The sequence below is a fragment of the Chenopodium quinoa genome, unplaced genomic scaffold (assembly GCF_001683475.1).
Source record: "Chenopodium quinoa cultivar QQ74 unplaced genomic scaffold, ASM168347v1, whole genome shotgun sequence".
In the NCBI taxonomy this organism is placed as follows: domain Eukaryota; kingdom Viridiplantae; phylum Streptophyta; class Magnoliopsida; order Caryophyllales; family Amaranthaceae; genus Chenopodium; species Chenopodium quinoa.
In genome coordinates this window covers 1,366,452-1,384,244 of record NW_018744745.1, presented here as the reverse complement: position 1 = coordinate 1,384,244, position 17,793 = coordinate 1,366,452, and the positions used below count along the sequence as shown (strand labels likewise).

Sequence of the window (17,793 nt, the reverse complement as noted above, 5' to 3'; positions counted from 1 at the left end):
CAACCATTTGAAGTAGAGCTTCCGTCCACATATACCTTCCATACTTGGTCTGGAACTTGAGAGTTAGGAGGACGAGTCATCTCTACAATAAAATCAGCAAAGGCTTGCCCCTTCACTGCTTTTCTAGGCTCGAAAGTAACTTCGAGGCTCTGTATTTCTATGGCCCATTTGATCATCGGCCTGACTACTCCATGATGGTCAGTGGCCGCTTGATAGGTTGGTCTGTATACACGACGACTGCATGTGCCAAAAAGTAGGGCTTCAATTTGTTAACAGCCATGAAGAGTGCAAGACCGAATTTCTCCACTAGTGGATACCTTAACTCGGCATTTTTCAGTACGTGACTGACAAAGTAGACCGGGAGCTGACAGCCGTCCCTTTCAGCAAGGAGAACAGCGCTTAACGCATGATCCGAGACGGCCAGGTACATGTTGAGAACCTCTTTGGGCAAAGGGCTGACCAGCCTCGGCAAGGAATGCAAGTGAACTTTTAATTTCTGGAAGGCGGCCTCAGCATCCGGCCCCCATTCAAACCTTGCCTTTTTCTTAATTGCCTGGAAAAAGTATAGGAATTTGTCGCCTGATCGGCTTAGAAATCTTCCCAAGGCCGCCAGACAACCTGTTAACTTCTGAACCTCTCGGATGGTACGAGGCGACTGCATGTTAATGACCGCCTGCACCTTCTCAGGGTTCGCCTCTATTCCTCTCTGATTGATAAGGAATCCGAGAAATTTCCCAGACTCGACTCCAAATACACATTTCTTGGGATTGAGCATGACATGGTGCCGCCTGAGTGTGGCGAAAGTTTCTCGGAGGTCCGACAGATGATCTTTCTGAAGTTTAGTCTTGACAATCATATCATCAATATATGCCTCGACGTTTCTCCCAATCTGATCAAAGAACACAGTGTTTATCATTCGTTGGAAGGTAGCCAGGGCATTCTTAAGACCAAACGGCATGACCGTGTAACAGTATAACCCCTGATCAGTGACGAAGGCCGTCTTCTCCTGATCTTTCTTCCATAAAGGAATTTGATGGAAACCAGAATAGGCGTCCATAAAACTCATTAAGGCATGGCCGGCTGTTGAGTCGACCAGGTTATCAATTTTAGGCAGAGGGTAACTGTCTTTGGGACACGCCTTGTTTAAGTCTGTGTAGTCTACACACATTCGCCAGGTGCCATTCGGCTTTTTAACAAGCACCACATTTGCAACCCAGTCTGGGAAGTAACATTGCCGAATGAACCCTGCATCAAGTAATTTTTTAACTTCGGCGGCTGCCGCCTGACTTCTTTCTTCGCCATGGTTCCGCTTCTTTTGTCGTACCGGCTTCTTTTTCGGATCCACGGCGAGTTTATGTACTGCCAGATCAGGACTAATGCCTGGCATTTCATGGACTTCGAATGCAAAGATGTCCTTGTATTCTTTCAATAGGTTGTGAAAGTCGTCACCAAGGTTTCTCAGAGCAGTCGTTCCAACTTTGACTGTTCGGTCAGGACGTGAGTCGTCTAAGATCAGGTCCGCATGCTCACCAGCCGGCTGAGGGCGGAACTCATCCGGACGCTCCTCTGCCAATGATTGCTATTTTCTTGCTTTTCTTGTGGCCTCTGTCTGGGACGCCTTTCTCTTTTTTCCGCCTGCCTCTTGAACAGGCGCACCCTCCTTGACATTGTCAAGGTTTGTTTTTTCACCACTTGACCTAGTGGCCAAAACAGTGGGCTTGACATCCGAGAGATAGCACTCTCGGGCCATCCTCTGATCTCCCCTTAGGGAGCCGACTGTTCCATTATCCCTCTCAAACTTGAGCAACATAAGAGACGGGATTATAACAGCCTTGGAATTATTTAGGGTTGGTCGACCCAGAATCATGTTGTAGGCCGAGAGTTCCTCTACTACTAGGAACCGGACTACCATGTGTCGTCCTTCCCCTTTTTCGCCCAGGCGAATGGGTAAATCTACTCGTCCCAGTGGGTGGACGACTCCTCCTCCAAACCCTACTAAAGGGTGGGAGGCCGGATGTATGAAATCAGTCTGATATTTCAGTTTCGACAGACATTTGCTACTGATGAGATCTGAGGAGCTCCCGGTATCTATGAGGATTCGGCCAACTCTCTGGTTGGCCACTTTACATTCAATAACGAGAGGGTCGTCATGCGGCCCCCTTACCCCTCCTAGATCTTCTTCAGTGATGACAATCTCAGGAAATGTATATTTGGACGGCCGTTCTTGGTGAACGGAATTTACATCTAACCGCCTTATATTATCTTTGTTGCCCCTAATAGTGGGGCCGCCTCCTGAGAAGCCGCCTGCAATGGTGTAGACGACTGCATCATCTGTATCGGAGCTGTCGGCCTGTTGATTCTTTTTGGCCGACTGCTTTTTTGAGGAAGTGTTCCCCGTAGATTTCTTGACATAAGTGTCAAGATCACCTTGCTCAGCCAGGCGGTCTAGGTACCGCATAAGACTGATGCAGTCATTGGTGTGATGACCAACGTCATCATGATAAGCACAGATTTTATCTTGGTTCCGGTTGTTTGCAGAACCCTTCATGGGGACCGGCTTATCAATTGAGATCCGTCCCTTGATTTCTTTTAGGATAAACTGGTTATCCTTGTTAAACGCATACTTTGGGGAGTATGGTTTGAATTCTTTTTTCTTTTTCTGGGCCGGCTGTTTAGAGGAATCAGCCGCCCAGACCTCTTTTCTTTTCTCATCTTTGTTTGACGACTGTTTCTGTCGTCCTTCTCTTTTGTCGAACCTTTTCCCGTCCGACTGTTTTATCGTACAAAGATCAGTCGCCTGTATATAGGCTTCTGCTTCAATCAAGGCCTCTTGAAGAGTCGCCACCCTTTTTCGAACCAAATCAAATTTGAAGGTAGACCCGTCTTTGAGACCTCTAAAAAAGTCGGTATAAGCTATCTCATCCGGTAACCCTTGAATCTGTATTCTCATCAGGTTAAACCGCCTGATGTAAGAACGAAGCCCCTCCTTCTCGCCCTGCTGAATTGTTCCCAAATCAAGGGTCGTTTTCTTCGCAGGGATGTTCATGGCGAAGTTGGAGGCAAATAAGTAAGCAAGCGTCCTGAAGCTATTAACACAACCAGTCGGCAGGTTGCCGAACCATCGCTGTGCGATTCCTTTGAGAGTCGCTGGGAAACACTTGCACCAGGTGGGATCATCCAACACTTGAAGGTACATCAGGTTGGTGAATGCCATCAGATGGTCTTCTGGGTTAGTAGTGTCGTCATAGGCGCCTACTAGTACATTTTTCACTTTGGTCGGCTGAGCGGCTTCAGTAATTTCCTTGGAGAAGGCCGACGACTGTTCACCAAGTCTAAGCAACCGTAGCTGCCAGTCCATAGGTTGGACGTTTTTTGCTGTAGGTCCACCAAATGGAGGTGGCTGCATAAAATACTGTTGTTGCGGCACAAATGGTAAGTTTGGTACCGCCTGGGCACTATGAAAGCCGGACTGACGGGAGGTGCCGCCTGACTGACTCTCATGGTACGACTGAGTATGCCTCATCGAGGCATTTCGCAAACTGTCTTGAAAGTTTGAAGTAGAAGCCGACTCTGACAATCGGTCACTCTTCTTCTGCTCTAGCAGTAGCCGAGCATCTGTGAATGTTTGCTTCGACCCGTCCGCCTGAATATGACGAACCGGTTTCCTATTTCCTGTAGGATAACGGAATTTTGTGAAATCAAGGGCAGGTGGCTCCGGTTCCTAGATTTAGGATGAGGAGTCGCCTCTCGCCCTTGAACTGGCTTCCTCTTCAGTGAAGTGGAGGGTTTCTTGGCCGACTGCTCCTTGACTGGAGCAGTCGACTTCTTGTTGATCAACTCTTGAATCTCTCCCTTGAAGTCCCTCATGAAGGTCATGAGTTCGTTCCTTGTGATGGGAGCAGACCCATCAGTCGGCTGTTGCCGAACAGGCGGTGCGCCTGCTGGCTCGCTTCCTGTTTGAAGATGCTCCCGTTCCCTCCTTTCGGTATGACGGGTACTTCAGGCCCTTAGGGTCCCGTCTGAAGCTGTATGAGTTTCAACTTCAAATTCACTTTCGGTGTCATGGTCCGACTGAACTTGAGGGTCGTCTAGGGGACGCCTCTCTTCAGGAGTCGGTACAGACTTGGATGCCGTCTCTGAAGTACTCTCCCCACAGACGGCGCCAAATGTTTCGGGGTTTTCTGATGTCCTGCGGGAGAGTTACAATTCCGAGACTGGAACCAGACGCCTGTACCTGCAAAATAACGGAGACTCCTGTGAGCTCCGCCTCCAACGGTCAAGTTAGTAACTGATTAAGGAGAAATTAATACGGAAATTAAAGTGATTAGGGTCTCTCTAGGTGAGAGTGTTTAATGTAGGTAATCTGCTTTGTTAGCGAGATCAGCCGGTTATTACTGTGTGTAATTAATGTGTTTGTTCCGTAATGTTTTTCGTAAACTTTTTTTCTCCTCCCTTAATGAGGATTAAGGGAGGTATTTATAACCTTGGGAAATGCGCCCATCCTAGGTTTAGGTAAACCTAGGGCCGATTGAGCTTCCCTCGGAAATTGGGCCTGGGTGGCCGGTTTCTCCATTAGGCATGGAGTATGCCACATGTCGTGACATAACAGGTCCAAGGTGGACGAATAAGCGCGTGCCACGTGGCAAGCCCTGACAGTTCCAACTAGGAGACACTTGGCAGGACCTGATTGGTCCACGTGGCGCATTCCGATTGGTAGGAGCAAAATCCCCTAATCAATATGCTTGTCAAAATGGATAACCTTTTAATGATTTATAACTGTTGCTTTTAACATATGCACAAAGCACAATATATGCATATAAGCTAAGAGTATACAAAATTAGTCCAAATCATTTAACCCAATTAATTCATGTTAATCTTAAAATTGTAATTGTTTGTACTTTTTTTTTTTTACTATGTATATATATATATATTAAATTATGATTTAGGGGTGTAAATGAGCCGAGCCGAGCCGAGCCGAGTACTACACTGTTCATGTTCAGTTTCATTTAACTTAATCGAGTTTTGAGCACGATCTCGAGCTTTAAAGTGAGCTCAAAATTTGTTGAAGCTCGTCTCATTTACTATAGTATATGTTCACGAATGGTTCATGAACAGCTCGTTTATCAAACGAGTTGAACGAGCTTAATAATAAACGAGCTTTTATAATAAACGAGTTTTGTACTATTGACATATGATAATCTCAAAAGTAACATAATAACTAAAACTAAATTATGAACTTAAGAATTAAATTAAATAAACGACTAGTTCTTGAACAAAAAATAAACGAGTTGTTCATGAGCTTGTCTGAACAACCATATCTATGTTCCTGTTTTAGATCCTTTGTTACGTACTTACGTGAAACGGGCTTCAAAATTTGTTCAATTAGGTCTGTTCATTTATTTAATAAATGAACTTGAACGAACTTCAACCGAACTCGAATCCAAGTATTTTTTGGATCGGCTCGGTTCATTTACAGCCCTAGTTATAATTTTGAACTTAAAAGTGATATAATCAGTCTGTCTTGTTGGATAAAATACTATCTTAATAAAATAGGGTACTAAAATTTCACATATGATTTTAATCTTTAGGTTGAAATGGTGAGTGTGTAATGTGCTAGAATAGTGTACCAAAATGTCAAATGAAATACTATTTTTGTAGATATTAGTAAATCATAAGTATATCATCACCATCATTTCAAAACATTTGACCTATGCATGTCATGATGGTAAAAAAAAAGAAGTAGGGTGCTATGACATAAATAAGATTTCATGAATCTTCCCTTAATTTATGGTTTCATCTTTTATTTATTAATAGTTCAGTTTTTTTAAGTTTTGACATTCTTTAATTATTATATAATTACTTAGTTAGGATATATTGATTATTTTGTATTTTTGATATGTTATTGTTAATTATTGAATTAAGGTCTATATATTTTAAGTTAATTTTGTACTAGAAATAGACTTAAAACATTTTTCTTTTTGTGAACTAAATTATACTAAACATAGGATTTTAATCTTTACCTAAAAAAAGCGTTTTAATTGATTAGTCTATGCATTTTTTAAAAGTTTGATGATTGTAAAAATAAATTCCATTTATTTTGTTTTTACTGTATTTTTTTGGCCTTTATTTTCAGCTTCATTTTTAATTATTATATCTTACTTTTTTTTAAATTAAAATTTACAAATTTTTTTTAACATTAATGCCTATAGCTGCATCACACTGACACGTGAATAACAAGACACTAATGGGAGAAAACAGAAAATATTAACTATATCACTTCCTTTGATCAACTTTCTTATTGTCATTTAATTCATTTCAATTAATTTCTCACTGCTCTGCATCTTCCTCCTTCTCTTCCATATTTTCTCACCTTCAACTTCCTCCTTTTATTTCCCAAAAAATTGCAAAAAAAGTCTAAAAACCCATTTTACTTTTCTAAATTTACCAAAAAAAAAAAGAAAGAAAAATAACCAAAAAGGGAAGTCAATTGTTTCACGATTGTCAAGTCGTGAAATTGGCTCAACATCTAGAATTAAAAACCACCCCAAAGCCGTTTGTTATAATAAACCATGCACAAGCACCACCAAAGAGTCTGATTTGAACAAAACAAAATACTACGAGGATGAGATGAATTATTTTAATAGATATGAAACCCCTACGGAGGTTATTCAAAGCGAAATTTTGTCATCAATCGCGCTTCGGATGTACTTGGAAGGTGGAAATCCTCGCCGTACGATGAAAGCCCACAAAGGTGATGTCATTCCGGCACATGTCCCCTTGAAAGAAGATTTCAAAGCCGGCCAAAAGGAGTGGGCTTACATTTATATCATGTGGGATATGGATAAGGTTCAAAGGGAAAGTGATTTGGTGATTTCGGACGAGCTCCAAGTCGTGATTGATCCAATACCCTTTGTAGATCATCAACCGAGTGTTACCTTGCCTATGCCGGATACTCCCACTACAATTTTTATGGGAGGCTACAGCGATGGAGTGCATGCTATGGAGGTGAGTTCAACAATTCACAAGATCCAAATTGATGTTGGGTGCCGAAATTTACCAACATCACAAAATCGTTACTATCTTTCTCATCTAAGGCCCGGAAAGAGCTTTCACATTGAAAATAGGCCACAAATTCCCTTAGGAAGTATTGTTTTGTTTTGGAATTGCCGGGGAATGACAAGAAAATCATTCTTAGACAACTTTATTTTCTTGTTTGACAAGTATGCGCCTAAAATTTTTGTACTCACCGAACCCGTATAGCTAAATTAGCCCTTGAATATGTTGAACGGAAGTTGGGAATTCAATACAACCTCGAGATGTTTGGTCCAAGGGGTGGACCGGGTGGTGTGGCTTTATTTTGGGATGCGGTTCTCTTTGACTCATTTCTTTGAGCACAGGGGTATAAATATCGGGTCTAGCCGTGTCGGTAATATACGAGGTAATCTTGACCTTAATATTATTTTACTATGTTTTGTATTCTTTTGGTATGACTATCATTTTATTTTTTTTATTTAAGCATGTGGATATTATTATGTTGTGTATAAAAAAAACAAAATAAAGATTAAAATAAATTATATACAATATCAATTGTCAGTTTTCTTTTATTATTATTATTTTTTTTTTGAGTAAAATATTTTCATTCATGTTCACTACTAACTCATATTTGGGAAATTAATTTCATGTCAGTTTTCAATTGATACATAAGAGATGCATTAAATTTATTTCTTCCCTGTTATGAATGTTTACTAGTCATTACAAGTTGTTTTTTTAAAATGAATAACATTTAAGTATGATAGTAAATTAGTAATTTGTGTTTGGTTGTTTAAAAGCTAAAGTTAAATGATATCATCTATCTAAAATAATGTAGGAGTAGTGAGTGATATCAATGCAATTAAAAAAATAATTGTTGTACATTTATTTTTTTTAAAAATAGTGACATAAAAGGGCTAGTGTCAGTGTGAGTGGTGAAAACCTAATAGCCTAATAGGTGGATTTTTAGAGTACAATCTATGTCAGAGAATTTAATTGTTAGGTAGGTAGATTGAACTCCCACTTTATGCATGGTTTTTGCTAGATTTATGCTTGTTATATTGAAGCTATTATTCCCTTCTTTCAGTTCTTTGGTCTGTCATCTTGTAGGCTGTAGTGCACTTATTAGGAATAAATGATTCTTTATTCAAAAAAACAAAAAAAAAATTATTCTTAACAGCTTTTTTTTTTTTAGTTAGGTGTTTTTTTTTTGTTTTTTTTAATGAGGAAAATGAATGTACTCACTTCACCCACATACTCACTTCCATTATGTTTGTAACAATAATTTAGTTATGTACGGTTTTGTTAAGTTACACTTTAAATCCGTTTAAAAAAAAAGTTACACTTCAATTAATACTCGTACATAATATAATTAAAGAACTACATTATCCCTTTTAACTTAAGGTTCTGTTAAAATTTTTGAGTTTAAGTTAGCTTTTAAATAAGATAAAACCTAATAGCCTATATTTAACCATGTGTTTTGTACTTGAAGATGCATCGGACAAAGGTTGAGTATGAAGATGAGGCTAATCATGAGGATGAACATGAGGTAGAGGACGAAGAAGAGGAAAAGGAAGAGGAAGAGGAAGAGGGAGAGGAAGAGAAAGAGGAAGAAGAAGAGGAAGAACAAGTGGGGTACAAGGAAGAGGAAGACGAGTAAGACTCTGATGAGCACAGCTAGATGTTTTTTCGGTGATGACGCTCCATAAATTTTATTTGTTATTCAAGATGAGCGTCGATTTTGTTAGACTATATTGCCTAATAGTTTACGGCTACTACATGTTGCATTTTGTTAGACTCTATGGACATAGATAACCTTAACTATATAAGTCATACAATTTAAATTATTGCATTTTAATTGGTCTATGAAATTATAAGTCATACAAAGTTGCGTAAACTTGAGGATTTGCTCTCGAGTTTTGAATTGTTTGGAAACTCTGTGGATGATTTCTCCAGATTGTTCCCATGAGATCGTTTTGTCGTCTGCCATTTTGGTTTTTACTCCCTAATCTTAATTTGGTGTTGGTGTTGCAGTGTTTTTAGCTTACTAGAGAGTGAGATTCGAGAGAGAAAGAAAGTTGGAGTGTAAAAACCAAAATGGCAGACGACAAAACGATCTCATGGGAGTAAAAAAAACTTATTTAACAAATATTAATTAATGTCATTGTGTTAAAGTGAGTTAAAATATTTAATATTTGGTATCCCAAAAAAAAAAGGATAAACAAAAAGGGGTGGAGGGGAGGACGATATTGCTTTGGTAAGGATCGAGAACCCAAGACCATTTGCTTATAAAGTGAATAGACTTGCATGCTAAGTGACCATTGGGACAGTGCTTGCACCGTGATAAAGTGAGCCGAAAAATTTATATATACCTTATTAGCAGTTGAAACATATTTCGAGTTATTTTACTTTTTTTTTTTATAAAAAACATATTTAACAAATATTAATTAATGTCATTGTGTTATAGTGAATTAAAATATTTAATATTAGGTATCCAAAAAAAAAGGATAGTGTTCAATTCTAAGTTTAAATTTGTTACGTGTTTCTTTTAAACATCTTTTACTAATTTAGCTAGTTTAGCAATTATAAATTTTAATCCATAATTTTTGTACTATAAAATCAATCACTTTTTGTTTGTTATAAAAGAATGATAAATTATTAAGACAATACAATGATGTACATGACATTGAAAACACAAAAACCTCACTATTATATAAGTCAGTGTATATAGGACATAAAAGTCAGTACTTGTTACAGAAGAACCAAAGTCAATAGTTAAAAATTATAGATTTATAGCTAAAGTAATTTTTGTCTATAGTGTTTTTTATAAATTATATTTTGTTGTTTTAAGGAATGCATTAAGTTTATTTATTTATAAGATTAAAATTGCATGACTAATAAGTAGGTAAGCATAAATATATAGTTAAATATGATGAGAAGAATAATAGTCACCTTTTAATGCAACTAACACATGTCTCAAAATCAGCAAAGTCTAGAGTATCAAGTACCCCATCCTTTACTAACCTTTTAACTCTCTCAATGGAGATATGTCCTAATCTCCGGTGCCATAGCATAGAGGATTTTTCATTCATAATACATCTTTTAAAACCAATATTAACATGCATGGAATTATGAGTGATATCATTTGGCAACTTAAGACAATATAAACCATTAGACAAAATACCATAACCAATAACTTCAGAATTTCTTGATAAACTGAAACCAGAATCTGAAAAATTAAAGGAAAATCCCAAAGGTACAAGTCTTGAAACTGAAATCAAATTTCTAGAGAAATTTGGAACATAAAATGTCCTTTCTAAATGCAAAATAAAACCACTACTTAGAGTTAAGCTGCATGTCTCAACTGCTTCCACATGCGAACTCATCTTGTTGCCTGAATAGATGTTATGTTCACTCCCCATTGGTTTCCTTAGGTTTGTCATACCCTGCAAGGTATTCGAAATATGGATTGTAGTACCAGATTCAATCCACCATGTATTAGAATTAACATCAACCATATTAGATTCATAACAAATAAACGCTAAAAAATTACCTTTCTTCTTAAGCCATTCCTTAAACTTGGTACAGTCTTTCTTCATGTGTCCCTTCTTTTTACAAAAGAAACACGTAGACTCCTTCTTAATGGATGACTTTGCTGGAATCTTTCCCTTTCCCTTTTCTTTAGTGTGATCCCTTTTCTTCTTTTCAGAAGTTGTGAGGTTCACCTTTTCACTCTCTTCCATAGCCAATCTTCCCTCCTCTTGAACACACATGGTCATAAGTTCATTAATTGACCATTTATCTTTATGTGTGTTGTAAGAGACTTTAAAAGGGCCGTATTGATTAGGAAGAGTGCACAGAATAAAATGCACTAGGAAAGAGTCAGACATGGTAACTTCCAAATCCTTAAGTTGAGCTGCTATATCCCTCATGCGCATGATGTAATCACGCACTCCTTTGGTCTCAGTGAGCTTCATGGATGAAAACTGCATGATTAAGGTGCTAGCAAGAGCTTTGTCAGAAGTTGTAAACTGCTCATCATGGCCTTAATGAGTTCTTTGACATTAGTATGCTTATCGACAGAACCACGAATACTAGCACATATCTTAGTCTTTATGAACATAACGGAGAGACGGTTAGACCTCTCCCACTTTTCATAAAGACTAATTGCATCTTGAGTGCTATCCTCCGTTATGGCAGGTGGTTCGTCTTTCCTAATAGCATAGTCAATATCCATCCATCCTAATTGCAGCAACACTCTTTCTTTCCACACCTTATAGTTATCACCCCTTAGTTCAGGAATGTCACATTTGACATCAGAAATATTTCCAGGTAAAACTACTGCAAAAAATAAATAAAAATGCTTAATATCAATATAGACTGTAAAATATAATCATGCTTTACCAATGTAAATCATGTAAATACATAAATCTAGTGACATAAAACTTGCCTGTGGGCTAAAGTTCTACTCAATTAGATAAACATAATATAATAATCAAACAGTGAAGCTATTAAATTGTATCAATTTCTTAATTTCCTGTGGGACATTTAAGAAACAAAGTTCAATACTTCACTAATTAATCATTCTAATATAATAAAATTCCTGTGGGTAAGTCTTATTATATCATAGAGGATTAATTACAAACAAATTTCTAGTTTCCACATGTGATTTCTATATAAAATTTTAATAAATAGAGATGTTGTGGCTACTCCCTAAATAATAAAACCTTAACAGACTTGACATTTACACAATTTAATTCATTATCCAATTGATCCAAAATGAATAACAAAATCCTTAAACAATGATGTATTACAAGATTAATAAAGTATGCAAATAATTATCATACTGACTATTAATGCGTTGCATATGAAAACGATTTTACCGCAATAGCACTAATAGAAATCCTTTTCCTATTATTTTAATTTATCACATACTATAATTATGTAACTGGATAAATGCAAATATATTGTATAAACATTAAACAATGCATGCAGAGGGGATATCCATACTTTATATATACATAAATCAAAAAGATATGTGAAAATATAAATATGTGATGATGAATACGATATACACAGAAACATCAAGTAGTAGTGATACATTAAAATCATAGCTTTCATGCATACTCCTTATCCAAAAACATATTATACAGTAGCATATATGAAATAATCGCCCAACACAATCGAGATTGTTGCATCGTCAATTTAAGCAGCATGTAAAAAAAATATTGACGATTCTAACTAAGCAAGGAAGAGGAAAACATGGCTCTTGATAGCAAATGTAAATCATGTATAGCCACTAGTACAGGAAAGGGATATTGCGACACTAAGAAATGGGCTCCTGCGACGCAAAAAAGCGCTGCTAGACCCTTTACCGACGCCACGAAAAGTATCGTTTAAGCCGGTGCCGCAAGACCCTATAGCGACACTATTTAATAACGTCGGTATAGTGTTTAAAAAAGCGTCGCGACCTTGACGTGCTTTTTGGCATCTTATAGAGGCACTTGTAAGCGTCGCCAATTCCTTGGAACCCGCATAGTACATAGCCTACCAAGGCACTTGTAAGCGCCACCATAGCTTGTAAGGGAGTGCTTTTCTATACTATTGGTGTCACTTTTAAGCGCCGGCATTATTTATGTAACGCACTTACCTATAGCCTATAAAGGCACTTTTAAGCGTCGTAAGAGGTAAACTACCACACTATCTTACAATATGTAAAGGCACTTTTTAACATCGCAAGATGTACAATGGTGTGGTTCTGTAATAGCATCTATAATAACATTTAGAGCGTTACTAAATAACCTGTTTTTTACATGATAAAATTGTAAACACCAAAAATTTTATTAAAAATAAATTATAGTCATAAATGTCATCAAACAAGAGACATTGAAATAAAGTACCTAAAATCATTTAAACAAATAACCATCTAAAGTCCTAAAAAAAAAATAAAAAAACGTTCAGTAGCTAGAATGTACTTAATGCCAAAACCAAATCTATGCCAATATAAGATTTATTTTATAAGACTAAATATTGATGCTTTAAAATTGCTTTCATGTTCCAACTTTGAAGTTGCCAAAGCATACCCTACATGAGTGAAAACAAATAGTCAACTACTATATTAAAAATTATTATATGATGAATAAAAAATAAAAAAAAATAAATGTAAGACATTTAATAACCAATCTAACCTTGGTAACGCAATAACTAATCTCTACGATTAGTGTCATTGTTAGCTCTGGGAGAAGCTTCAACATCCTACAAAAATAACAAAGGAGAAAAGTTATCAACTCCATATCATCAAGTTAAAAGGCGCAAATGTACCAATCAATAATAAGAAATCAAACCTGGAAAATTACTACATACATATTACTAACATTCCCAACATTAAACACTCAAAGATGAAAGAGACATTCCCAACATTAAACAAAGTATTAATTAATAGTTCCTACATTACTAACATTATCGTCAATGTAATATGCAAAAGTGTTAATTTAGAATTTCGCAAACGACAATGTTCAACCAATTTCACTTAAAAGTAATGAAAAAAAATTGTAACCAGATTAGTACGATCCTTAATTAAGTTTTCCAAGTTCACACAACATATTTCTTTTATATGATTCTAGTAAGTAATCATACCAAAGAAAAATAAGCAACTTATGTAACTAGGAGACGGAAAATGAACAACACTGGAGAATGAAATGTTTATGAGTTTAATTTATTAGGCGAAAAGGAAAAAGGCAATCACGATATAACATATAGTAGATATAATTTTCAAATAATCTAATAACTTTAAGTAGCTTAAATGAATTAAATTAAGAAGATATTTTAGCCTAATGTAGACTTCTTTCTTTGGTTTTTAATACGTTCTTTTGGGTTGAGGATGTCTTATACACTACCAACAATTTGAATTTTTATAATTACAAATTAAAATTCATCCCCCCACCCCCAAATATCGAGAATGCAGTGCTTTACTAGTCTTACTGCAGCTTTAGAAAAGAAATTTGATCCCTTGACACCTATAAGCACTAACCTTTAAGATTCTTGTCCTATATCATACCATGTGAAACACAAGATTGTAATATATATATATATATATATATACCCTAGTCTAGGATTACAGAAATATCACTTGAGATTAAAATACAAGTTTTTCTCCAAAAGGCTTGGCTCATGTTCTTATTATATCAGAAGCCGATGTGATTTTTGACCCAAAAAAAATAAAGGAGAACAACAAGTCAAAGAAAAGAATTAGAGCAGCAACTTTTTACTTACAAATATATCATGTCAAGAATTCATGCCCACATACATGAACACTAGCCTTCTCTAAAGCTATATATCATAAATCCATTTACTTCCTATATTTCTAGGCTCTTCCCTAATCAACAATCTATTCCATGTAATCTTTTTTCTTACCCTTTTATTCTTTGCATCTAGTTTTGTTGGATTATCTCCAATAACATATCTTATATAGTTGTGTATAGGCAATTAGGATACCAACCAATATTATATAACCAACTGACACATAATTAAAATAGGCTAGAGGATAGGCTAGAAGATGCATATCACAAACTCCACAAATCCAATCGTAAAAAGTGCCCACAGACTCTATAGTCAAGTTAACTACTCTACATTTTTCTTTTTTTTTTTTTTTTTCTTTTTTTGTGGGGGGGGGGGGGGGGGGGGGGGTGTGAAATGAAGTACAGTGTAGTTACTAATGCATTAAACATGTAGTAAGCCTATAAATTGCAAAGTAAAGGACTCTTAATACAATCTGTCTCATGTTTGAGGTGGATGAAAACTAACATACTATGATAGAAACAATATGTCTAATGGCTTAAAGGTGTCAAACGACCAAGTTTAATTTCATTGACATGATGTTTTGAGAATCTAATCATACTGGTTTAATTCATATTCAATTTGATTGAGATATATCATTGGACCTTATTAATTTCATTACTTATACAGAATTATGAGACATGAGTAATCAGGGTATATACTAAAGAATGAATTAAACACTCAAGAATACATAATTACAAAATTGATAGCCAAAGAAATTAAACACAGCACATGATAAGCAACATGAAACATTAAACACTTCTATTGATGAAAAATTGCTGAGAAAATATGCATTACATAGACGAAATTACATCTAAATAAACATGCAATAAACATACCTGAAAGTAGCCTCTTTTCTGGATCTCTTTCTTTTTGACAAGAATTTTTTCGAGAATATTGAAATTAGATCTGCAATTATAGCCGAAATTGATGGGCAAAACTGAGCTTAATTCAGCAAATTGCAATTGGAATTGGCGAAATAAACATATAAAGATTAGAAATTGACAAAACCCGGCAAAAAATCAGCAAATCGTGTAAATTAATTTGCAAAACAGAGAATTTAAGTAAATTAAAAGGGGAAATTCAATAGAAAAAAAAAATTATGAGAAAAACTTTACCTTAGAATGAGAATTTTGAATTTGTATGGGTCGATTAAAATTCTCAAACAAAATTGACGAATTGGGCAAATTAAAAGGGAAAATTCAGCAAAAAGAAAACGAATTAAATGTTTATGGTTCGTCAAGTAAAAATTTGAGGATGATATTCAGAGAGATTAGGGAGATTGATGAGCGCACAATTGGGGCAATTTCATATTTTCAGTAGTGATAGGTTAGGGATTTGCAGAAGTATAGTGGGAGTCGTGGGAGTTTTGAAATATTTCACAAAATAAAAAAAACTAAGTGGCACGGTTTTTTTTGGCTGTAACAACGCTATATTGCAGTGCTTTTTAATAAGCGCTCTAATTTTACACGGAAAGTGCATATTTCAGCACTATTAACATGTTGCGCGGCTACCAATGCGCCTTAATAAACTGTTTTTGTAGTAGTGAGCAAACAATATGTTTATAGGTTGAATTGTAAACATACAAAACATGATTGCGGAAGCGATAATTGATTAGTATACCTCCAGCCATTGCAAATTAATTACAAGGAAGGCAAAGACTCGAACAACCTCGTCGCGACACCAAAACCGTGAACAATCTCTTCTCAACTTTGGTGCTGGACCCTCACTCTCACTTTGATGGTGTATATGTATTTTTGAGAGTTGGATGCAGTGACCTTGTTGCTTGAATGAGACTCACGTTGAATTACATATATATAGGAAGTTTTGCCATAAAAAACTCCTACTTTACGTGAGTTTGTTATGAGTGGTTTCCTAAGTTAGTGGGATAATGGGTAGTTAGTTTCCTTGATCATGGGAAACTAATTTTCAAAATAAATGGACCATTTTCTTGATAATTATCTATTTTCAAAATAATTCAAAGTATATCCAACAGTTGTAGAATAGAAGAAAGAGAAGAGATTGATTGCAGAGGAAATCGTAGAGAAAACAAAATCGCCAAACCCTAGACAAGGACAACGAACCCTAGGCCAGGGACTTAATATGTTGAATACTTTCTATATATATATATATAGTTGTATTGCTTTTGTGAAAATTTTGGGCCAACATGTCGTCTAATATGACGATTGTTTTGTTTCGGCGCGCCAAAATGGTTTGAATTTTTGTCCAGTTTGTCGCACGAGTTATTCTCCTTTCAACCCTCAATTTATTCGAAACACCGAGGGATTTACCGGACTTATTCCTGACCCAAACCGCTTCCCTGACATTTCTCTTGGTTACATAGATGATAGTGGAAGTGTGAGTGAAGGTGATGGTCAAGGAAGGGATAGTGGTGGTAGTCAAGGTCAAGCGAGTTGGGGTGGTGGTCAAAGGAGTGGGAGCAGAAGTGGTGGTCAAAGGAGTGGGAGTGGAAGTGGTGGTGACAATCGTAGAAGAGTTAGTGCTAATGGTGGAAGTAACCGTCGCGGTGGTAGTTATTAAGTCTAAGTTTAGTATTGATCATGTATGTTATTCTAGTTATAGTAATAATGACAGAAGGTGCTCATTTTATTTGTGTTTGTGTGTTTTAATTAGCTTAGTGTTTGTGTGAAGGTTATGATTTGGGATTTAAAACGATATGTATTACCTATTAGTTCGTTACTCCAAATAGTAATAAACTTGGTGAGATGTTTCCTTATTTGTTTTCGTTAATTCTTAATTTGTAATGTTTTATTCCCTAAAAAAAAAATTGTAATGTTTTACTCCGTACTTTTACTACTTTATATCTATTAAAAAAAATGTTTTACTAAAGTTAAAGTTTATTTATTAATTTTGGCAAAAGTGCTTAGGTTTTTTTTTTAATTTTTTTTAATAAATAAAATAAAATCAAGGCCGAGAGAAAACGCAGAAGGAAATTGTCCCTCGATTTGGGTTCCTCGTTGACTTGGTGCCTTGTCCCTGTTTAGGGTTAATTCGTGTTGGTTGTCTGGTTGATTTGATCCTGGTGTAGAGTTTGTGCTGCTCTCTGTTTCAATGGACTCTGAACTATTGAAAGATTGGGAGAAATTTAAATTGTTAGAAGAGGAAGAGGTGATTGTAGGGGGTGACTTTGAAGAAGCAATTGATGATGCCTCGAACACCGAAATTTCTCTGTCTTTGGTGGGGAAATTATTGACTGATAAGACTTTTAATTTTGAAGCTTTCAAAAGAACCCTAATCTCGATTTAAAGAGCGAAGGATGAGGTTGCGATTCGGATGGTGGAATCTAACTTACTACCGTCGTTAACAGTTATTTGCAACAAAGGGGGTCTGCAAGGACTCCTAGGAAAAAGTTTTTAAGTGTAATTATTGAAAAGTAAGGCATATGCTTAAGCCCTTAAGTATTAATCC

General features: G+C 36.2%; 1 long non-coding RNA gene across 3 annotated transcripts; it reads right to left on the bottom strand.

Annotated features, from left to right (window-relative positions):
* Nucleotides 1-12,784: 12,784 nt before the first annotated feature.
* LOC110703630 lies at nt 12,785-15,830 on the bottom strand. Of its 3 annotated transcripts, none has more exons than XR_002507714.1 (4): nt 15,483-15,830; nt 15,204-15,309; nt 13,218-13,284; nt 12,785-13,113 (listed from the first exon to the last, which is right to left on the bottom strand). It is a non-coding gene; the product is annotated as an uncharacterized LOC110703630 (long non-coding RNA). The 3 variants fall into 3 exon arrangements; XR_002507713.1 differs by having other exon boundaries at nt 12,790-13,113; nt 15,204-15,304; nt 15,483-15,828; XR_002507712.1 differs by having other exon boundaries at nt 12,804-13,113; nt 15,204-15,273; nt 15,483-15,814.
* Between the last annotated feature and the right edge of the window lie 1,963 nt (nt 15,831-17,793).